The sequence below is a fragment of the Motacilla alba genome, chromosome 2 (assembly GCF_015832195.1).
Source record: "Motacilla alba alba isolate MOTALB_02 chromosome 2, Motacilla_alba_V1.0_pri, whole genome shotgun sequence".
Taxonomy (NCBI): Eukaryota; Metazoa; Chordata; class Aves; order Passeriformes; family Motacillidae; genus Motacilla; species Motacilla alba.
The window spans coordinates 53,968,457-53,993,624 of record NC_052017.1 but is presented as its reverse complement, the minus strand read 5'-3'; the positions used below and the strand labels follow the sequence as shown (position 1 = coordinate 53,993,624).

The window sequence follows — 25,168 nt, the reverse complement described above, 5'->3', positions numbered from 1 at the left end:
CAGATATAAATATGCTGCTACATAACAAGCAAATTACAGTCTTTAAAAGACCCCTTAAGCCCAAGGATAGAACAACTTTCATTTAGTGAGAGACACATGATGTATATGGTACTGTCCTGAAGTACCAACTCACACTGCTTTATTACTGTTTGTTATAATCTTTTTCCATTGGATTCAGAGAGCCTGATCTTTGTATGCTGCACAGAGGTAATTACAGTGACATATACAAATTTTAACTGTAATTTGAGCTGAGAGATGAGCAATTCAGAGATGACATTCTTTTGAGAACAACAAATCTGTTCAGTCAACCAATATAATATAGTTTAGTAATCTACAAAAAACTGAGCAAGAGTCCATAGTGAAGGATAATCAGGATTTCCCTATTCAATGCTGGATATTATTTTGTTTCCTATCTACAAGGTTTGCACTTTTGAAGTCCACTTTTATTTAAACTGACCTTTTAGTCAGTAAGCACAGCTTTCATGTGATTAAAACCCATTATAATAAAGGACTTCCTTACTTAGAACAATTTTCAATGTCTTTCAAGAATCATGTCTAATGTTGGCCTTTAAAATATAATTATTATACCTCATTTTATTAAAATTGCTGTGCCAACAGGGAACTGCATTGTATTTTACATTAAAATCCCCCATAGACTTCAAAAGATAAATTCGGGTTGAAGAGTCTATTTTATCATCAATGAGTATGACAACAAGAACTTAATTCCTATAGTTTGGGTTGTGAGTATCAATATATTAGTCCTGGAAAGTTTTGGTGCTTTTGTTTTCTTGTTTGGTTTTGCCTTTTTTTTTTTAATTGTAAATTGAGGTTACCCTTGAAAAATATGATGAAAGACTTTGAAAGAATTTCTAGAATTTCTTTCTTGTTTAGATTAGTTCAAATTGATGAGCTTTTCACATGTAGAGGGAGAAAACAGATACAGGAGAATGTTACTGGAAGACTGAAAACACATCTGGACATACAGTGAGACCTCTATTATGTATTCTCAACATTTACTGGGTAATTTACAGGACTGTTCTTGTAGACCCCAGGTTAGAAGGGTCTTCTGATACATCTGTAGTTGTTGAGCTGGTATCAGAACAGTGTATCTTAATTTTCTTTATCTTTTCTTTAGATAATCACTTCCCAGATAATGATATAGTCTCTGATAGGAAGATGTAAGTCAAATGTACTCTTGAAAAGAAAATTTTTTTAGACTGAAGCATTTGCTCAGTTGTTTTTCTTTCTTGAAAAATAAGAGGGCTTTTTGTAAATAAACGTATGCTCACCCCGTGTTTGCTGCTCTGGTTCAGCTCCTCTGCACCAAGCTGTTCTGCTGACTCACCGTGTCCCTGGGCAAGGTGAGTCACCTCACTGCCAGCTCAGGAAAAGGCTGAGCATGGAAATGGAAATTTACTCACTGTCACGGATTATGGAGTCTGTGAGAAGGAGAATGCTGTCAAGAAGAAAATTTATGAGCAGCTGAGCTTAGCTGGAAGCCCTCGCTGAAGGTTACCTGCATCTTAGTTACATTTAATAGGGGAGCACAAATACAGACATACATTGGGAGCCTCCGTGCACAATGGTATACCACTGACTCACAGGGTGAAATATTCACACTGATTTTTGTCAAGAACATAACAGCATTTTCTTCCTGAAAAAAGGTACTGGCTGTACTGCTAGCAATATGTAGCATTCAGCTGATACACATCTATAAACTGAGCCCTTGGTTTTCTTATAAAATAAATCTCCTGATTTCTGCCGTTGGAAAGACCAGATTACTGCAGAAAATTACAATAATTTTTTAAAATTACTTTATAAATTGATATTTCAATTATCCTGTTGTCAAATGTCAAAAGTTGTTTGACTTAGAGGATTGGAAGCTGTTGCAGCAAAGGAAGGAGGCAGATATAACAACAGCTAAATGAATACCAGATGGCTGATCAAAAAGTGTACATGCAAGGGTGCACAGAGACACCACACTTGGGTGGGTTTTGTAACTTTGTTAGAGCCAAAGGTCCATCCTGACTAATGAAATCCCCCTCCAGCTCTGGTGGGCTTGCTTCGTGGCAACCAGCTCTCCGAAACATAGTTTTGGTGTCACTGCACTGAGTCTATTTTACTACACAGGTACATTTGGTTACAATTTGGTTAAATGCTAGCAATAGAAGTACTTATAGAAAGGAGTGGCAACTGTAAAAATATAGGCAACTGTAACCAGATACAAAAAGTCCTTTGGAAATAATATTTTCTGTTACAATAGGCTTTAAGGAAACTACGATGACTGGGGTTTTAGTAAAGTAACCTGTGCTAACTCAGAAAATTATATTTCAAGGCGCCCTTAACAGTACAGCACACTGATTGTTCCTGTGAATCACGACTTTATTTGTTAGAAGTCTTATTGATGACAAACAGGTAAACCAGGTTACATCAGGATTTTCTGTCCTCTTACAAATACTCCTACGCAAGAGTGAAATACTGCATTAAGCTCCTAAAGGATAACATGTGAGAAAAAACTGAAACTAGTCAGCATTTCTCAGAGAAAGCAACTGTCACCCTCCCAAATTAAACATACATACAGATACTAATCAGTGATGGGCAAGGGATGTATAGTTCTGCTCTCTGCCCCTCTCTCCATCTACAGCTCCACTAACAGTTTCCCTTGAAACATTCCCTTTAGGTTTTGTTATAGATGAACAATGAGATGGTTGGCTCTCGCAATTAAGAGACAGATATTATGTGTATGTTAAGAGAAGTTTTGTAGATATATAGCGATGCTACTATAATATGTCGTCCCACAGTCCCCTTTCCCCTCCCCCTTGTAATAGCCTTGGTAGTCAGGGCATTTGGGGAGGGCTGGCTTGTTACCAGGAGGCGCAGCATAATGACACCTGACCTCCAATCAAGATGTAAGAAAGTAATCTCCACCAATGGACAGCAGGGAAGGAGTAGACTGACAAAACTTTGGGAGGGGCTAAGGGCATAAAAGGCAGAGCATCCATTTTATAAATGAGCTCGTGGTTGCTGGTTGCGGTGAGACTTTCAGTGCTGTAATTTTTCCTTATTCAGTCCTTTGTTGTGTTTTTGTTAAGGTTTAATAAACCTTTAAAAAACCTTTGACGTTTTAAAAGTGAGTGTTGTTTCTCACAGGTTTTCACTTTTATTCTTTGTTTTACCCTTTTGCTTTGTAGCAGCATTCCCAAGATTTCTGTTTTCGTGCTCTGTCCTTAGTCCAACTCTTATTCCTTTCTCTCCAAAGAAGTTGTTTTCTCATCTTCTTTTCCTTTACCTACTTTGAATCACTTCTTCTTTAAGGATAAGTGCTCTTGACCTCGAACTAAAAATCTCTACTGCACCAATCTACCTTGGTACTACTTCTTAGATTCATTAAACAGAAGCATCTCTCATGACCAGAGACATAACTTTTTAGCTCTTAATTACACATCCAGCTCAATAAACATCTCTTTCCAGGTTAATTACAGTATATTTTTCCCACTGGTAATTTATTTTAATAAATATTTAAAAGCTGCATGACTAGCTAAACTATTTATTTTTTAAATTGATTTTTAAAAAATTATTGTCTGTTTATAGCAAACGAGGGACCATGGAATAGAACAGAGAGATATTCAATTTGGAGGTTAGCAAACCTGAATGAAAAATAACTGAAGATCTTTTTTAAAAGTGAACTTTTTTTTTTTTAAGTGCAATAATTACCTTACAATCTGTTCTAAACCACAAAATATTAAGAAATTCAGATTAAATTCAGAAATAATATATTATTTCCACATGAATAATTCCTTCAGCTGTAACTAGACATGTGCTCACGCTTTGATATCATCTCCTGCTACATGGAGACCTACCTGTGCAATCACAGCAGCCCTAGCCAGCCTCTCATGACTGAGAATCACCCCCATACTGGTGCAAGAGTTAAACAGTTTCATATTACTTAGGCCTCTCTTGGGAATAAGTCACAGGAGGCTTGCATCTTTTCAGGAATAGCCTGCTACTGTTTGATCCGGTTAACTTTAAGGAGCAAATCTGGCTTTAGTGCTTTTCTTGTGGTGCATCTCTCACCACACAGTGGAACAACAAAGAGGTTTTTGGGAAGGTCAGTGAAGATAGCTCTAAAAGAAGAAGCTGCAGTGTCAATCCACCCTCAGTAATGATCAACACATTTGATTCTTAATAGAATCGAATAATAACTGCCTGATCTGGGAATTGCATTACAAACGGTGGTGAAAACTTTATCCAAGAATGGCTTTGCATTATTTCTCATTTCATGCACCATTCCTTTGCCCCCCCCCCTCCCCCCTTTGAGGTAGAGGCTATGAATACAAGAATAAGAGCTTCAAGCTCTTTATCTGAACTTAGCAGACCTCAGAATGACCAAGGCACAATGCTTTCAAATCCTTGGTAGCAATATACAGCTTCTATTCTTCATTAACAAGTTATGAAGCACTAATTGCTAATTAATCACATTAAATGTTTATTAGCAGTGTATAAATCAGTCAGGAGTTTAGAACAAGTAAATCATAATAAATTTTTTTAAATGTTTCATTTAACTTATCTCCATTTTCCTGGCTAATCTCAACATTTTATTATCTCACTGCTAAATAGCCTAAGTTGCTTCTCAAAAAGCATTTATTCCTTTAAATATAACCTCAAACCTAAGTAAACATAGAGGAATATTTAAATCTATTTTAGACAGAATTTAAAAATACTGCTGTTTGTTAGTAAGGTGAATAGTTTGTCGATACAGTAGCCTCTCACATACTATATTTTTATAAATATTTCTCATGTAATTACATCTAGGGTGCAAGTGATCAGTCTTTTCTGAGAAATGCAGGTATGATTTCCTGGCAAGTTTTCTTCCTTCGTGTAAGCTAAAATTTAACAACAAATCCAACAGGAACACTAGCATGGTGATAGGAGTGTCTCACAGGGCAATGCACATCTGTCGTAGGTAACCCAAAATACTGTATTCCATATCTATCCGTGCCGAAAAATCGTTACTGTCTCTTTAATACCCTGCTGCTGAAAAACGAGAACGGGGCAGGGGGAGGGGGGATGTTCCACGCTCTCTAAAAGTGGAGGCACCCAGGCAGAATCTCTCGGGTTGCCTCTGGTTTCTTCTTGCCCCTGCTCGCAACAGTAGCACGGCGAGCAGAAGCCGCGCGGCAATCGCAACCCCCTGTTTCAGAGCGCACTTGGCCGACTCGCGTCTGCAGCGGTCCCGGGGAGCGCAGCGGCCCCGTCCCGTGCGGCCACCGCGGCCGCCAGCAGCGCCCGGCCCAGGCGGGGCCGCGAACTCTGCAGCACCCCGGCCGGCTGCTTCTCTTTGGCTGCCGACAGGAAGGCCAAGTCCTAGCCAGTCCTAGCCCCCAGCTGAGCTCCAGCCACTAGAAAGTGCCGGTCGCATTTGCTGATGGAATTGCCGCTGCTGGTGGTCACCTGCGAAAGTCGCAATCTTGGAAGGAGGGATACTCCAGCATTTTAAGTTTCTTTTCGTTCCCTCCGTGTTTGGGAGATTTAAATTTAGCAGTTTTGAATCCAACAATTATTTACTGTTATTTTTTGCCGGCTGCTGTTTCTTCTGCTGTTTAAAGTGTTATTCTTTTTACTTATATCTACTGGGATTCTGTTTCCCCATCTTGGTGGAAAGGGATTGGTTTGAAAAACAGGGGGAGAACTCATTGTAGAGTGTTTGTTCCCCCTGGACTCTCTTAAACCAACACGACATCAGAAACCAAATTTTTGAGGCAGCATGAAAGAGACAGTACGGGATGTGGGGGTATAGAATAGAGATGGTATAGAAAGAAATCTTACCCCTAAAGGAGTTGCAGCTGGGCCAATTATCAAATATGAGGAGAAGGCCTAACTCAACGGGCCACAGCTGTAACTCATGAGAACCACAAGAGCTATAAAAGAGTGGGTCGGTTTGTTAAGAGGACGTGCCCCGAAGCAGGAAGGGAGCTGGAGTCAGTCAGTCAGTCAGTCAGTCAGTCAGTCAGTCAGTCAGTCACCTGGTGAGAGAGGAAGGGTGTGCTTGGAGGAGCTGCTCACCAGAAAACACCAAATAGGTATGAAACTTTTGTAAGAAAGAGATAATAGTATAAAATTCCTGTTAAATATATGCATATATGACAACAACGGGAGACAGACTTGTGACTCAAAATTATATACTTTCAGATAATAGTTTTTTCTTTCTAGGAATTTATGGAGGATGTGAGCCAACTCTAAAAATGCAAGCCTTTTCTCATCAGTGACGAATTATACTAAGCAGAATATATGGGTAACTCCACTCTGATGTACTATAGCAAACCTAGAGACCCAGTAGCATGGGGTCTCATTGCCAAAGCACAGCAGGTTCCCAGACACTGGTAAAGAGAGCTAGATGCCACCATGCAATGCTGCAGAGCACACAGCAGATAGCCCCAAATGGCCTAGTTAACATGCTTTTCCAGGACAGATGCTTCCTCCAAAAAAACCTAGAGAAAAAAATCAGTGCTTTATCTTAAAACTCACTGAACAATGTGTTAACGGCCTTAGGAAAAACAATCAAACTGAACTGCAATCCCGACAGGTATTTGGAACACATTCCTGAAATAGCAGGCTTGGACTCTAGTGTTTGGTAGACATATGCGAGCAAGGACCACTTTGGATATGTGAGGATATTGAAGAAAGACTGCCATGAAATCATCTGAATACAATTTTACAAATTGTATTTCCAGCCTACTAGAAATGCTTTGACACATACAGAACCCTGGATGTTTTTAAGCTTCTGGAAAAAAACTGATGACAAGGTGCCAGACAATTCAACTTTGAGATGCCAGGTGGAAAGAACATACAAAATGAGGAGATAGATTGTAGATGGTGATACTTTCCTCTTCTGTTTAACTCCACCAGCTTTAGTCTTTGTGTTTTACACCTCTGATTTCAGGCACAGGAGAACCACAGTGCTCCAGACAGAGCCATACTGCTCAGTCAGCATTCACTGAAGGCTGAGTGCTGATTCAAGAGTGTGTATCTGCGCATTAGATGCAACCCACCAATGAATTGTTATTTCTCCTTATTTTCTATTGGAGTCTGAATAATTTTGTTTTAAAACATAAAATCCACATGAATCAAATCAATAAAGACCTGGGCATTTGAAGAGAGGCATACAAAATTCCTCAAACTAGTGGAAAATGAAATAACAAATACTGTTACAGATAGTTGTTTCAAGATTACAAGATTTTATTCATATGAACTCTTTCAATTTGACTCACTTTCCTTTGATATTTACAAGAAGGGGGAGAAAGTGGTAAGTACTGTAAACTACAGTGAAAACTAACACTTTCAATCATATTTCACTTCAGAAAATATGTATACAGTAACATAAGAATTGCAGTGTTTTTATACAAACCACTGCTCAAGGCATAGTTGTTCCAGATATGTTTACTATTTCCACCTGACTTCTATCATGGCACTTTTATTCAACTCCTTTTCCCATTCAGGAGGAGGTCAACAGGGTTACAGGAATGCTGGAAGAATATAAGTAACAAGGAGCTGTGAAATAAACCTAATTTGTAAGGGGCCTGACTTAGCAAGACCATATTGGGGTCAGCAAGCAAGCATACCTAGTCCTGAAGTAAGCTGGTACTGGGAAAACATGTTAGTTTAATGTCTAGAGCATGTTTTCTATTTAAGATATCAGCCATTTAACAGCTTTCAACATGTGGCTATCAGCTGGATAGGGTGGTCCCCTGTAACCACATTACAGCAGTGTGCTTTAGTGCATAGATACATCAGAGCAACATGAGACTCATTACGGGCATGTATTTAGTATTCTATCACACACTTTTCTACAGCTTATTCCATGGTCTTTATTCCATGGTCTTTACAACAAAGACAGTATTTATTCAATAAATACCTCACTCCTCTGTCTGTGTCTATAGCTTAGGCATTTAGGTTCATCCTGTTACTGATGCCCACACACTTCTCTCTGGGAATTACACATTCACTGAAATTAAAATATGTTTCCTGGATTCAGAAATCATAATCAAAGGTTGAGAGCAAAGCTGTGAGCAATCAACACATAAAATCATTCCAGCCTTGGCAGAAGACAATAGTGCTCAATTCAATAAATAATTCATGCTCAAATAATTAAGGGCTGTATTGTGCTTTGAGACAGAGTCCTGTCCTTGGAGTAGCTCACAGATACACCACCAAGCCTGGCACCTTCTGCAGCCTCCAAGGACTGTCAGAGCAGGGCAAGCTCATACCAGGCTCGAAGAAGTCATTTTCTCCTCATTATTGGTGTGAAAGCTAGAATCTCACCCACAGTCCAGACACTGCAAAGAAACAGCCATTAGAAGTGTCACACTGTGCTGTGAAAAAGAAACCAAGTGTATATCACCTGCAAACTACTAAGGCTGGTTGTAACTGAAGATAGCACTTCTAGAAAATGACATCTTAAGATTGGAAATTTCCATTTGGATCCTGCCACTTCCACTCCTGAATAAACCTTGACATCATTATTATGCCATGTCACACCAGATCAAGGTGTCTTACATGTTGTCTAGCTTTGTATGTGACAAGTAGTGAGAGATACTAATATTGCCCAACTGAGCAGAATTTAGGGAGAAATAAATGTTATTTAATATAGTGTTACTTAATAAGTGTTACAGTCTGTCTCTAAAGGACAAAAGTATCATAAATGATAGGGTATGTTATACTATTGCTTTATCCCTCTCTCCTCTACAGGAGCAAGGGAAGATACAGCCTCCTTGTGGATGCTCAAAAATCCAGTCTAGCAAGAATGAGCATTGCATCAAGGAAGAAAAGAGTTCAGCAAAAGTCAAAGAACTTCAAAAATATTAAAAAATGTTTCCTTTCAGGCATTAGCAATTCCAATGGCTCGCATTTTGCCTAAAACTAACAAAAATTTAATTTTCTTCATAAACAAATTCATGCCAGCATTCAGATTCAAGATTGTGCAAGATAAATATTTATAAACTGGCTTTTGCAACTTGCAATATTGTAAAACAGACCTGCATTAACAAACCATGACAGTGGTTTAGAGAATGAAAAATCTGAAGTTTAAGAAGATAGAGAAATTAACTTTTCATTATTATGGGATTTTCTCCATTTTCTGTATTAAATCCATCAAATGCACAGAATGGTTCATGATATGAATGAACTCCAATTTTATTTCAGTCTCAGAATGATGAGATTTAATTCCTTCCCATTTAAAATCACCTCAGTGAATACTATCCTAAAGACACAACTTATGGACCAAAATTTTAACTTTTTGTGAAGATTAAATTTTATGTATAAAGTTCCCATGGGTTAAATGGATACTAAGCTGTATTCTGACAGACCCATTAGCTTGTAAAAAGTGAACAATCAAGGTGCCAAACTTTGGGGAGGATAGGTCTGTCATTTTTATTCTAGTTTAAAAATTGCTTCTGTAAGAAAACCAGAAGACTTCTGAGAAAACACCGTAACCAGAAATACTATTTATAAAATGAAAATAGTCTGAAACTCATTGTGAAAGAGACACAAATTTTATAGTGCTCTTAAGGGAGTAAAGAGCATGTGCAACTGTGCCTCTTAGAAGGCACAGTTCAAAGCAAAGAATCAAGACTCAACATAGAGAAACACCCTTACCAATATCCCTATTGCTTCAATTAATAGATATTATGTTAGGTTGGAGACAGACAGGACTCACCTATAGTCACAGACAAACAGCCTGGTTTATTGTTTCAAATCTCCTTTTATGGGGGCTCTAAATTCCCATGCCTGGACAACTGAATGGTGGGGGTCTCTGCACTGCCCAGCTCTCTGGGCATTCAGGGTTGAATGGGATTGGCTGAGGTTCCCTGTTTGAGTTCAAAACTATCCTATCGTTGCTCAGCCAGGGACTTGTTTACTTCTGAACTAGGTGAGCCAAATTTGGTTTCTGTTTAGGGCCAGATTTATCTGTCCAGATACAAGCCAGCCAGAATTGCTCTATTAGCTATGACAAATAGAGCAATTCCTTTTTCAGTCAAGGTGTTTTCTACAAGTGGACTCACTGGACTCCTGAGTGGTGCAAATGAAGGTTTTCTTGCAGGCTGAATTTTGGCATAATCCATCACAACACAGACCAATCAATTGGAACAAGAGACACAAGCCCACCAGAAAGCAAGCTTCCATATTTCTGGTGACTGTGAGACTCCAGAGGTCCAATAACTTCACCAAGAAAATGTTTTCACATGCATTAAAAGCTACAATGCAGCTTAGATCCTACCTACATGAGGATGCATTTCTTCAGGCTTTGCTATTACCACATCACACACTACTAAGCAATAATTAGTACATAATTTGATTTTTCTCCACTGGCTATATGTAAGTATAAATATACATGTATATATATATATATATACATGTATATATATATATATATATATATATATATATATATATATATATATATGTAAAATATATATATGTATATGTGTGTATGTTTATGTATATATGTTTATATAAACATCTGAGGTATGGGCAGAACTTGGGAGCCACTGGTGCAAGGCCACTGTGGCATTATGACAGAACACACTTCTGTGCCTGAACTAAATAGTTTGTTTTGTCCTACTGATACCATTTTGCATTTTTACCTGCTTGGTCAAAAGCTGTATTTCAGGCAATTTTCCCTTCCCAGGGAAAAGTACTTATATTTTAATGAAATTTTCAGATATTGTATCTGGCAATGCATAGCTCACTTTTGTTTCACGTCATCTAGGCGGCTCAGAGTTTGCAGGTGTGTTACTTTGAAGAAAATAAAATAGCAGGCTGCAAAAGCACATTTATCTTACCTATGACTTTGCCTCACAACACCTTTTCCAACAGAGAATAATACTGATATTTCCAGAAAAATAATGAAATAAGTAAAAAAAATTCTCTTAAATAAAACATACAATCACAGAGAATTCAAAGATTTTGACCCACTTCCTAAATCTTGTCCTGAACTGAGGCAGAGTCCAGTTGTATCTGCCATCCCTCATGTATGTCCACTAGCCTGATTTTCTTGCCACTGGCAAATATGAAGAATCTGATTTTTGCTGCTACTACGCTTTTTATACTTTATATTATGTAGTAGGTTACAGCATTAAGAGACATTCACTTTGGAAGAGGTTCTGATCTACCTTCCTATATGGGAGCTTGATCCATCTTGACAGACTGTAAGAAAGGTTTGGTCTTCTAAATTAAATAGTTTAAAGCTGTGAAAAGACTTATGTTTAAATTACCCTTATTACTCTCTGAGTTTCCCCTTCAGTTAAAGATTAATTTGTACCTCAAAATCATATGGAATTATAGACCTCAAGACATCATTTTTTTCCATATTTCTGCACTGAAACAGGAAACACATATCCATACCAACTCTGACACCTTGGCCAGGCTTGTTCTATAAAAAACACATAAATAAAACACAATCTAAATATTTCATTACTCAGTAGCCCATTTCAGTGCTTTGTTATCATTAAAGGCAACATTTTTTTCTAATAAGCAGCCTTAATCTTTCTTCACAGTAAGCTGTTTACACCTTGTCCTACAGCCAGATGAAGACAGTTGATCACCACCATCTTTAAAAGCAAGCAAAAGCAAGTAGTTTCACACTTGAGACTTACACATCTGCACTTGGTATTTTCCTCAACCCTTCACTATGTATCATTTTTCTCTCTGAACCTTTGTGTACATCTTCTGTGTATTTTCAAAGAATTGTTGCCAAAAGCTATACAAAGGACAACAGCTGAGTGTTGTCAATATCTCTGGCTTGAATAATTTATCTCCTATATTTCCACAAATATTTCTTCACTAGCTCTTGGACATGACAAAGTCAAATTCTTCCTTGGCGTCACCTTGTACTGTTGTTGGCTTTGGTTAATTTTTACTGAATAACTTTGTTGGTTCTGTTTGCAAGATTACTTTGGATTCTCATCCCATCCTCCATTCTGCCTTGGTAAACCTGCAGCAGTGTGAAGTCAGTCAAACAGATTGCTTATTCCATCAAGGACTGATAGCTGCAGGGCCAAGCTGGCATGGTGTTGGGAGATACCAGCCAGATGTTAGCCAGAGACAGATCTATCTGCATCTTATCAGAAGTGACAATGTTTGCACCAAGCTTTTCTTTACACAGATGTCCTCTTTGATTCTGCTCACTCTCCCCTCAAAACAATGGTTTTCTGATATCCCTGAGTTTACCCTTCTCCCTGTAATGCAGCCGATGTTTTCTTTACAGTTCAGTAACCAACACTCATTCTTTTAGGCCTCCATTTCACAGGTAAAGGATGTAAATATTGTTTTTTTCATTGAGCTTTTGTATTCACAACAAACACAAATTTTTGGTCAGTTGTTTTGAGATATGTTCAATACTTCTATACACAGGTGGCTTTCAAAGATACTGAAGTGATATTCAGACTCTGTTCCTTCATACCACCCCACCTATCCCTTGTAACTCATAACTTGAAGTGATGTAAAGTCATCTTCTGAGTATTCATGCCAAAAGTGCTCTAGAAGAAGCATGTGTATTTGCTCAAGATACTATATACCATATCTAAGCTATATGCCATCCAGCCCAGCATACATTAAAACCTTTGTTTGATTCATAATGTTGCATTTGGTTAATCAGCACTTGGTAATCTTTTTTTTTTTTCCTGCTTTAAACTCCCTATTCATATCTACATTTTTTTATTAACTTCCCTCAAAGTTGTACCTGGATTCCTCTATAGGGCAGCTGTGATGGGCAAGTCTCCTGCCTGAACACTACTCAGAACCCTTTCCTAAGCCAAGCACTCTGAAGTTTCATTGGAAGTGTCAGACAACAGTAAAGTCTGAGGAGCGAACCAAATTGCAAAGGAAACATAGAATTTTATTTTTTTTTTAATGTAAGACAAATAATCAATAGAGGGAGAAAGGCAGACCTTGTTTCACAAAATTACATAAGACAGCAAAGAAAGGAGAGCTACCTATATTTTGAAGTAGGCCTTTGTTGAGCATTTACTACTTACCTAACAATATCTATTACTTGAAAAGATCCGCAGCCTTTACCGGAAACTTTCTGACTTAAAAGGGGAAAATAATATTTATATTAGTTTTGAAAATAGATGTTATTCTGGACTTACGTAAATTATGCTGCTGAAGTATTTTTTTTTAATGCATAGAAGTTTAATGGAAAATTAACTTCCAGTAGAAATGTTTAATTAAAGTTAGAAAAATTAAATACCTGACTTTATGCTGGAGACTCAGGCTTTTTAAATAAGGGCTAGGGTAAGGCTCACAGAACAGTGAGAAGTAAAATTAGTTTGTTGATTTTGCTGTGAATTAATACTATAAAGAATATAATTTCAGGACAGTATATATTACTATTATATTACTGTATATATTATACAGTATATATTACTATATATATTACTATTATATTAATAGTAATGAATATAATTTCAGGACAAATTAATTGAAGAAAGTATTCTCAATGCTTTATGCATTAAGGGGACCTTTTCAGTTGAAAACACAGTTTGTTCTCAACTTAGAAAAGTTTCAGTGGGAAAAGGTGTACTATCCATAATAATTTTGTACTCCTCACAACATATACCACAAAAACTACTTGTAGAATATTCAATTTACTTTGTCACTGTGCTGTGATTTGAAACTGCAATTAAAAACAAAAATTTTTTGCACATCTCAAAAGATGACCTGCAGAATGCTAGAAAAACAGCATTTGGAATTGGAGGGGGAAAGTGGTAACAAAGATGGAAGTCTTTTAAAAGTTGGTGACATCTAAAGACTTCCTGACATGTCTGCCCTGTAAGGGCAAAATTGCTGACACTAGCTTTTTACCATGTGAGCTGTGTAGGGTTAACAATTTTCTATTGCCTCTTTTGTTCTGTCCGCGGAGAAAAACATTGACCCCTAATGAAAAATGCATGCAAGCACACAATATCAAAGGCATTTTTTGATTGTCACTGGAATCAACCTGAGCTTTTCATATGAAACTTCACCAAAGGATTGACGGCGTTACTCAAAAGAGGAATAAAAACCACTGTTTTTTGAGATGCCCAAGCCTTAAGGGTCTCATGCCCACTCTTTCCCATCCCCATGTATTTTGAGGGTGGAGAAAAAATGTAAGATAAATATGACATGCCCAAGAAAAAACAGTTATATACTATGTACTCTTTTATGCTTTGATCAAAGGGACAAAAACATATATTGCATGCTCTTAATATTTCAAGATATTCCAGTTTTAACAAATCTTTGAAACCATTTCAAAGATAATGTACAGCCACATTTCATTTGCTAACATCCTGAAGGTGAAAGGATGCCACAGACAACTTAAATGCAGATCTCCAGATCTCTCTATGATGCAGCAGAAGAGAGCTTTACCAGTAGATTTACAGTTGGTCTCCATTTTGCCATTCAATATGTTAACTGCATATTAAACACTAAAAAAAAGAACAGAAATTGCAAAGTACGTGCTGCTTGCAAAGTCAGTAAAAAAGTCTGTCATGTGCTTTAGAGTATCTGTTTGGTCAGGAGAATAAAGTAAACTGAAAGAAAAGTAAAATAGAACTGAGAGCAAAATATACTGCAAAAGCATGAATATATTAAAAATCTAGACATGTAAATAGTTAAAAATATATCAAAGCTTATTAAACATGAAGTCATACTATCTGTCAAAAGGGAAAAGTGAAAGGGAAACTACAAGCCTTCTAATGCCCTTGGCATGTGTTTGCTCTGGCATCAAGAGCCTCTTAAAGACACAGGTATTGTGAGCCATAAAGTCTTGGTTCAGCCAAACTCTTTGGTTTGCACTTAGCTTTAAACTCATCGGATGTCAGCATAGATAGTTTTGGGTTTTTTTAGTATTTTGATTTATTATTTCTAATTTGAAGCAAAGCACACCTTATTAAGGCTATGCTTGGGATCCATATAAGAAACCAGACCAATATGAATGTTTGCTGCCTCAGATTCATCCTTGATCATGGACTGGAGCCCTTCCTGAGAATGGCCCTTTCCAGAGAAGACTCCTCTATAAGAGGCTGCAGGTATATCAATAGCAGCTAGACTCCTCTGAATGACAATTTGAGGTAACACTCCCTCCTTAGACAGCTGAAGTTACATGCAGTCCACTGCCATATTATAAAATATAATCAGCCATGTATCAAGTACCATGGCAACTGCATTAAATGTTGTAAATGCCTTGTCAACAAAGAAGCCAGTGAAGAGATGGCCCAGAGCCCACATGGGTAAGATGAAAATAATGCAAGCAGTGGTAGCTACAACAAGGCTCCACATGTCTGTGGGACTCTCCCAGGGCACAGAAACTGCTGCAGCAAGAACATTACACTACCTGTAGGTAAAGTCACCAGCAGTCAGCCAGGTTTTCACCTGTGTAAGATAACCAGCCTAAAGCCAATGAAGCCACCAGGCTGACATAAGCTTTCAGCATCTGAGAATATATCCCTGTATTTTCACACCAGGTTTCACCATGTTACCTTCAAATTATCAATTTTGATATATAACATACAAAGGAAACATTTCCATAGCAGAAATCTAGCATCATAGCAGGTAAGGGCAAGATCTAAAGAAACAATCTTTCTGGGTCCAGAGTTCCCAGGAAGCAAAGTATGTGCTCCTGAACTGAATACATCAATACAACTTACAGTTATCAATCAGCCATACAGTACACATAGAAAAAAAAATCTAGCCTAAAATTACTCCCACACAGTAAATGCTTTCAGGAAATTTCAAATAAAATGTAAAATATCTCTAGCTCTCCACATAAAGTATGTCTTTGTGGAAAAGAAGTGTATGTAAGGAGAGCCTTTTCTCCCTGCCGTGGGAAACAATAATATTTCCACCTGGTATATTATATGTGCAAGGACATTACCTCTTGTTTTTGGACTCTCCAGAAACCTCATGAGACCATAGACATTGGAGAGTTGATAGGTGCTGCAAATACCTTGAAGTAATTCCTAAGTTTTCCTTATGTCCTGGAGGGACTTGTGATGCTCGTATCGTTGTTTTCTCACAAATTTGCCCTAAACCAGGACACTTAGTCAGTGTGCAAAGCGGGGTTCCAGTATTTACTGATCCACCCCATATGGTCCCTCTACTAATTTGCCCTGCAGGCTGACTAATAAGAGGATCTGGGTCTGAATCCTGACCTTCTCCACAGAGGCGTTGCTACTGCCTTGCCTCTCGACAGAACTGTTCATGAAGCCATTAATAAAGAAGCAACTCAGGCCTTGATTAAGCAAAAGCTGTTGTTGAGATGAACTGACATGTTAAAAAACAAGCAAACAAACAAACAGCCCAACAAAAAACCCAACAGAAAATAAAAGAACAACAACAAAAAAATAGACAAACCCACAAAGAGTGACAGCTGAATTAATTTCTGTTGTTTCAAAATTATTCCAGACAACTGGCATACCTGAGCCAAAAGCTGGCAAAGGGGCAGCACAGACCCTGAATTTCATGTAGGCATTTCAGGGATCTTTCTCAATAAGTCAGCCTGAAAACAATGAAAGACAAAGAGGTACTGAAGTACCCAGTAACTTTTTCCCTCCTTCATATTTGTCTCTCCTTTCTCTAAGTTCTTCCAACCAAGGAAAACTGCTGCTGTTCTCCACTGCTGAGGATCATGCCCTGAGAATCATGTGCTCCCTTGCAAGGATGAAACTCAGAACTACAGTGTAGACATAAGTCAATGCCAACAGTTCCCCTTCGCTGTTTGGACTTAATGAGCTTGAACTGAGAGTACTGTTGCTTCCACTTCTGGGTTACCCAGTGAAAGAAAGACATGGGAAAACTAGAAGGAAGCCAGCAGAAGACCACTGAAATGCTCAGTAGGCTGGAGCACAGCATTGGGCATGGGAAGGGAGGTGGGCTTCTTCAGCCAGGAAAAGACAAAGATAAGGGAAGGAAACCTGCTTTCTATTTTCAAATACCTACTAGCCAGGGGATAGAGCAACAGTCATAAGCTGCAACAAAGGAAATTTTGAGCAGATATGAGGGGATAAAACAAATCACCATGAGATGATGGAATGTTGCAACAGACTCCTCAGGGAGGCTGGGCAACCTCCAACCTTGGAGATAGTGAAGACACAACTGGACACAGCTGTTAGCAACCTACCCAAGCTCTGAGATTGCCCCTACTCTGAGTTGGAGGTGGATGAGTCACCATCCACTGATCTCATCCAACATACTTTATTCTACATACTACTCTGTTTTGAAATAAAGGATAAAAAAATAAGAGGATAAAAAGGATAAAAAATAAGAGGAAGAGGCAGGAATTGGAATGGGGACTGTACAGTGATTGAGGAATGCACTGAGAAATGCTCATCAAGGAGAAAGGAGAAGAAACTAATTGCTCTAATTTTTAAAAAGCCCATGTAAGGTAATTTTATTTTGTAATATTAAAAACTCCAACATTAGTTTTTTTCCCCCTCAAATATGACAACAACAGCCTGGTACACTGTACTTTATTGAATCTTGTGACAATGCTGGGAGGTTTTGTGGGTTTTCTATTGTTTTTAATTGAACAAATCAACATAAACAGTTTACATTTATCCTGGAAAAAAGCAAAGGAGAGGAAGAAAGACTTTTACCAGTCTTTTAGGCTGTTTGGGTCTAGCCTACATATTGCACACATTCAGCCATGACTCAAGGGAAGTTGAACAGATAAAGTAAGGTGTTGATGTGCACTAGAAGGAAAGGGAGCAATCAAACTGCATGGTACAAACAGACAAGGAAAAATTAGTGAGATTAAAACCAGTGACAGACAGCCCTAGACTGATCTATAAAGCCTTCTGTATGTGTGCAAAGGTGGTTGTTGTAAGGGGAGCAAGAAAAAGGCTTGAACAAGTGAACCCCTAGTGGCAGGCATCTCCCCTCAAGTGGATGCAGTAGTTTGCAGCTTTACTCAAATCTGCTGAAGGAGTTATAATTAGCTACAAAATTCAAAGTATCAGCAAATTAAAAATATTGATTTATGCAGGCCATGGGTAGGTGAAACAGAGAAGGTCAACCAAGAAATTTATGATCCCAGAATAGATTTGCTGCCAGCATAGCAGGCAAACTCTCTCAAAGCAACGAGAAACCCCAGCTTATAACTGCTTACGATGCCACAATGTCTTCTTACATCTTTAGAGTAAAAATTCCTCTCACCTCAGAATACATATATACACACTACAACACCTATAAGTGTGATTTTCACAAGTGTGATTTTCAGAAAACCATGCAATGAGTGACAATTTAAATCCAGGCCCATGCAGAGCCAGTATAGAGTGTATATGTAGCATTAAATCTTGTGTTAGCGCAGTGAACTGGATTATATTTAATCTGCAGAGCCTCACCCCGCTACAAATAAAACTGGCGTGAGTAGAATCATGTCTTTAAAAGCAGTATGTTACTACTATAGCAATTTGATATCAAGTTCATCACAATTTGCAATAGGGATAAATCCTAAAATATTATGATGGATGTAATTGACATTTCTTAATAGGTGGCTCTGATTTGAATTCTTTAAAAATAAAAAGGTTTTGTATTGAAACAACTTAAAACATTAAAAAAGGCAAATGGAATAAATAGAGCCTTAGTGGAAAGCTGGTTGACACTGTTTTTTGCACATTTCTTCCTACTATATGTATGGGAATAATCTCCATAGTTCCCTATATCTCCATAAGATCACTGATAGAATAAAAATATCTCTCAGTATAAGTATGAATCACCAGCACACAAATCAATGAAGGATCATCCCCAAGATTTATCAAATACAAATCAACCACTGCCTTTTCTTTTGAGGGGTGAGGAAGGAAGAGCGCTATCACTCCTATGTTTGTCAGAGACCAAAAGACCAGTCAGATTCCAAGATGAGAGTACAGGCATTTTCTCATGTCTCTGGTAAAATTAGCTACTCCAGATATTATGGACCAAGCAACAATACACACTCACATATCTAGGTTTAGGGAAAAAAAAAAGATTTTGAAATCATTATGCTCTTTAGTATAGCTCAGGTTTACATAACATAAAGAGTAACTGGGTTTGATATTCTACAATAGACATACTCTTCTGAAAAATATGACACACTAATTGTAAATCTTAACAATTTTGGATTTTTCTTCTAATACAGCTATAAAATATTTTATGTCAAACACATCAGTGTTCATTTTTATACATATTTGAACCACCAGTTCTCTCTTCCTTATTTTTTAGCATGTGAAAGACACTAAGACACTTGCCCTTTAATTTTAAGCAGGTAACCCCACTAAAAATAAAATTATCATATGGAGGCACTAGCCCTTGTTAACCATTCTGTCACTTTAGTCCTGTATCAGTAGTATCTTGTGGGTATCATACACAGGTTCTTCATTGTGTAATAAAGTATAAATGCTTTAAGGCTGAGTTCTTTAATTCTCATAGCATCAAACAGCTATCCAGCCATCTGTTTGGGTTCAATTTATACGAAATATGTGTGCGCTTACTCTCCACATTGGCAAAAAATTATGTGAAAGACTTTTTTTTAAATCATAATACCTAAGTAATATGGAAAAGGTCATTGTAGAGGATGTGAAATGTTTTACTAAAACTTTTGATAGGAGTTGTATTTTATTGTGGGATGACCTACAAAGAAAAGTCTATCTGTGTCCTATCCAGGACAGAAAGAACCTCAAGCAAATGTAAAAGCAGGGAACTTACCTAATGGCTTTTTATCTTAACCATATATCGTTTGTCTAACAGCTTCCCATTGCAACCAGCATCCCTTGGCAGAGCAGTGTTCGGTTAGTTTCCCTATGATTCCAGTGACTACTCTCTTTCACTTCAACAGATGCACAGTCTGATCATGTGTCAGTATCAAGTGTACAACTTTTACGTGTCCCTGATTTGTAACTGTTACCAATGTTGTTGTAATGCATCAAACTAGACTGGCCCTAAAGTCTTGGTGCACAAAAGCATTAGGTTAGGGATAGGAAAATTATGTGCTCTCAACAACTTACTTTGCTAATACCATAAGGACCAGACTAAGTGCGTCCAGGGCACAGATCTGGGTGAACACAAGTGTAACCCACTCTTCTGCAGTGCACAGAGATATACACCTGCTCAGGCATGGTACTTTCCATCCTTCATGGGACCCTCCACCAAATGAAGGCTTGAAGAACCCCTGTTTCACTAGGGGAGACACTGGATGGAGATAAGATGCAGACAACAGAGCATGCTTTCCCTGAGTAACCTAAACCTGTACTCTTTGCGTCTCCCCAGAGTCATGATTTCTAGATAACTGAAGGCTATAATGTGGAAACTCTCCAAATCACAATTGAATAGGTGCTAGCAGCACAGAAAGGCATGTTCATGAATAAGGAACTGACTCACCAACAACTTGAAATTCAATGAGAAAGGCAGTGAGAACTGAGCTCTGTTGAAAGTCCTAGAGCTAAAAACTTTGGACGAAACTTACTGTATTTTTAACACTTCTATTAGTACAGCAAGTAATTCTGGTGTGATTGGAAACATCCTGTTCACTACTGGTATAGCTAAAGCTGGTTTAGATGTAGACATAACCTGTTGGTATGTGATGGTATACATATCTTAGGGTGGAAATGAGTTTGTGACACTTTTTGCTATTTTCACTTTTTTTCACAAGACTTAACAAAAAAAAGACAGAGATCCATCACAATCTATCAGAGGTGATCTTGGCTTTTTTTTTTGTTCAACATGTAATGATAACATCCCCTCTGAAGAACTGAAAACACCCAGTGCTTCAGAGTGAGAGAGGAGGAATAGCAAGTGCTTGGCATTTGAGACTGACTTCACACTGCCTTCTTTTTTAGATCCATTCAATGTGCAAAAAATTCCAAGATGCATTAATATGTAACAAAATTTGCTTGATTGGTGACTGCTTATATGCAAGCAAGGAATTTTTCTGTATAAAAGAGTGCAAAAAATATCCTTCTTTGAGTCAGAGAAGGGAAAAGTCTGAGTCAGGTTGATATGACTATTTCGAATCCTACTGACACTTCTGATAACAGATGTTCCTGAGCAATCCAACACCAGTATTAATCACATACTTCATGATAAGCCTTTGGTAGGATGGGCTACTGACGGGCATTAGCACAACAATATTAGTGTAAGTACTTTGAGACAAACTGGAAATGGGATACTAGAGGGGAAAAAAATTATTTATTGCTCACAAAAACAGGGCCTTCAGAGAAGTGACTTAGCAATCTCAATACTGCACAGTCCCTCTTTTAAAATATCATTTTTTGTGGTGTATACTTTTAAATTTTTTTTTTCCAGATAAACACTGCCTACAGAAAACAGCCCTCACTGTAGAAAACAGCATGATCTGAGTTGAAACGCTGAGAAAAATATACTGTACTCAAGTTTGCATTTGTCCTGCAGTCTGTAAACATGTGTTCTTGATCCAAAATATTTTTCAGTTCATATCTGAACCATATTTGATGGAGCTTGTTCCTCTCCATCTCCCTTCAGAAAGTGCTAAGTCATGACTTTTGGAGAAGTGACTTTTTTAGGAGTTAAGATGCCATTCAAATGGCATGTGTGTGTTTGCCATCTAAGGGTTGCCTGAATTTCTTCCTGATTTCCTTCTCAGCTTGACTGTCAAATCAGAGTAGATTCTCAGCCAGCTTCTGAATTACTGTTTATTTTTACCCTAATATGAAACTTTACATAAGAGATGGTGGCACTATGCTTACAACAACTATGTTCTTGGATTGGTACTACAGGAAAACATATTGCCAGGGTGGTATTAAGAATAAAATCCTGTTCAGCTCTGCAAAATATCAGTGAAGTTCATCTTCTCTGAAACAGGCTTTTTAGATCCTGGAAGCACAAATCTCATATGAGGGATTTTTTTTTTTTTAGTACAATAGGGAGCAGGAGTAAGTTGAAAAGCCCTGGGGTACAAACAGCACCTTGACTTCACTGAATCTGGAGTGACAGCACTGCTGGGCTTAACCCTAAGGCTACAAGTTGGGTGGAGTTCCTGTGAACTCAGTTGGAGTTCCTGATAAAAACAAAGCTTATGAACGTAGCCCATTGCAGGCTCATTCAGCTTGCACATTTGCAGTTCTCAGAGTGCCTAATTACTGTCTTAATTACTCGGCAACTTGGCTCTCCATTTCACCCTCCCCGTCTTTTAGTTTTTCTCCAGATACTCAGCACGGCCTGTGTGAGGTGCTGTCACTTTATTCCCAGCTTTCCCCCCCACACAGGGAGGACCTTGGTCAGCCCTGCTGACCCTGAGGGAATGGAGTCCTGTTCCAGCAGCACCATCTGTCCCTCCTCTCATGCACAACAGGAGACAAATAAAACAAAATGAACATTCAGTATTCTTTCATCGCCTACAACGTTTGGAGGCTCAGTACTGATTTTTAAACAATCTGAAGTGTGCAACTGGGCTCACCTATCAAGTAATAGAAGTCAAATAATTTTCTAAATGGCTTTGGTGGTTATGTCTGCAGCAACTTGTTTGGTGAGATGTACAGGAGAAAGGGAAAGAGCAAGTAGTAAGGAAAGGATGACAGAAGAAGAGAGAGAGAGATATAAAGAAGGAAAAGGGAAGTTTAACAAACATGAAGATACAACTTTCCTGATACTAACTCTGCCTGCACATTTTTTGCTGAGAATTAAACAGAACAATGTTTAGAGATGTACTATCAATAAAATCACATTTTGGCAGTTTGCAAGACTGTCGCATTACAAGGAGTATATTCATTTCTTTACTAATTAATCCAGAAGCCATTAAAGAATAGAGAAGGAGGTCTGTGCTATTTTTTAAAATCAAAGAAATTTCCTTGCACGGTTAGATTTCCACATTTCTTTAAATCCAAATTCCATGTTTCCAATTCATATCGCATCTCCAAAAGCACTGCTTGTTTTTGACCTTCAGCTAACCATGGACATTACCTTATTCTGTTATGCTTGTTTTCCACTCACAGCTTCACATAGTATGAATCCACTCCTTTACCATTTCCTGAATGTGTCCTGCAGTGACCATGCTGTGGTAGCAGCAGCCAGCCATCCTCTGCCTGTCTTAAGTTACTACTGTGCACTTTTCTCCCAATGAGTTTCTCTCCTGAGCAAGATAAACCATGGGAATGCCTGCCCTGAGCCTGCCCCAGACCAATTTGCCTCTAGACTGAGCCATGCTCTTGTGCCTCTCTTTAGGCCTCAGTATACCTATGAACTTTTGCTTCTGTTTCCTCTGTGTTCTGCCTTTCATCCACAGCCTCTGTCTTCCCTGTGATAAGAATCTTGTTAGTACAGATTTGAAAAACGTGAGGCAATCAATTAAATTATTTCCCTTCTGACGACCCTCATTAACCACTCCTTATGATTTTTACAAGACTAAAATTTGTCCTATAGTTAAAATTACTGGCAACATTATTTTGAAAAAAATATTTCACTCTCCAGATCCATTTCAGCAGTGTCTCTTCTGTACTTAAAAAGTTCATTCAAACTGCAGAGTGTGGCTTTATCAGTGTGAAAAGATAACACCCACAAAAACTAACAAGGATTTAGGTTACAATAGCAAGTTGAACAACAGGAAGCCTTGTTTAAATATAAGCAACAGCATCCACACACAGATCTGTGCAGGTTTAAAAGGAATATAATATATTAATTTATTTCCTTATGCAAATAAGTCTTAAAACATTTTCCTGGATCTAAAAACTAATACATGTATTTCATGTGAAAAATCAGGGTAATTTTTCAGATCTCAAAAGACTGGTTATTCTTCACAGGAAATAGACTGCCTACATTTAATCAAGCTTCTTCTATGTATGCAGTGTTCCCTCTCCTTCTACTTCATGCTAAATATGTATTAACACTTGTACATGTGGGTCCTTTAACTGGGCTTTGGTGAGCCATAAAGCATGAATCATCAGTATAAATAACTTTCTCATGGCATTACAGACCACCACCTACCTCTGCTACATACTGCTAACCCCGTATACTTCTGTAAAGATACAACTAAATGCTTACCAATGATCACAATCTAGAAAGAAAATTCAGATTACCTGTGTTCTATAGCGACTTTTATTTTCTCAAACCTCTACTTCATTAAAAATATCAGCCTAACTCCTAGCATGTTTTTCAATTTATCCTGGGAAAATCAGGGTAGTCAGTGTCTTTCAAGCATGTGCAGGCTCATGTGTACACATTCTCCTCTTTCATATCATAGATAAAGAGGATAGACTGCAGTTCATAGACTGTAGCATTGGCCTCTGTGTCAGTAGAAATCACAGATTTAGCAATGTTGTGGGTACAAAGAAGTGGAGTTAGAAAGTGAGAAAGCTGAGACTTCAAGGGAGCATCAAAGGAATTAATCTGCTACAGAAACAGGGAGAACAAAGCAGAGGATCTTATCTGGGGATAAGCAGGAGCTTTTTGTCAGAAAAGAAGTGGTAAGAAAAAGAAGGCACAACAATAAGTAGTAGTAGCAGGGCACTGGGAGTTTGAGCCCAGAGCCTTGAAGTGTGGTGCAGTCCCTGACTTATGTCAGGGACTGACTTAAAGTCCCTCACTTTGTGACCCTGCCCACTGAAAGGCCTCTGAGCATTCCCACTACCCTATCAACATTCTGAGAAATTGTCTATACAGAACTTGACCAACTAAGTGCTTGTCCACACCATTATTCACTTGTAATTTATTTGTCCCCAATTCTGCAGAATCTCACATGTGCTAATGTCGTACAAATCATGAAGAATAGTTATTGAGACAACTTTCTCAATAGTTATTGAGAAAGAAAGGTAGAGCCACCAGGAAAAGGAACAGGGTATTTTCTTCTTAGCTTTCTCATAGCACAAGCAGAAATGTGTTCCATGTGTCTTTATAGCAAACTAATTTTTATCGTGCCCTCTTAAACAGATTAACTCCAATTAGCAGAGACTCAACATGACCAAACATGACACAGTTGCTTTCCCGAGTTGGACATTGGTTTATCACTCTGACAACTACTGACTAACTAGTCATTAAGTCTGGAATAAATGATTTTGTGTTCAAGAACAGCAAAGATTCAGTGTCACACAGCATTGATGCTGATGCCACAGAACATTTAAGGAAGAGTGACCCAGCACTTGAAACACTCTGGATTGGAGGCTCCTAGCAGCTGAGTTTGCAGCAGAGC

General features: G+C 38.2%; 1 protein-coding gene across 13 annotated transcripts in view; it reads right to left on the bottom strand.

The window, feature by feature from the left end:
• AMPH (amphiphysin) overlaps nt 1–25,168 on the bottom strand; it is a 124,109-nt gene that overhangs the window by 87,228 nt on the left and 11,713 nt on the right. The gene's annotated exons all lie outside the window — the stretch shown is intronic.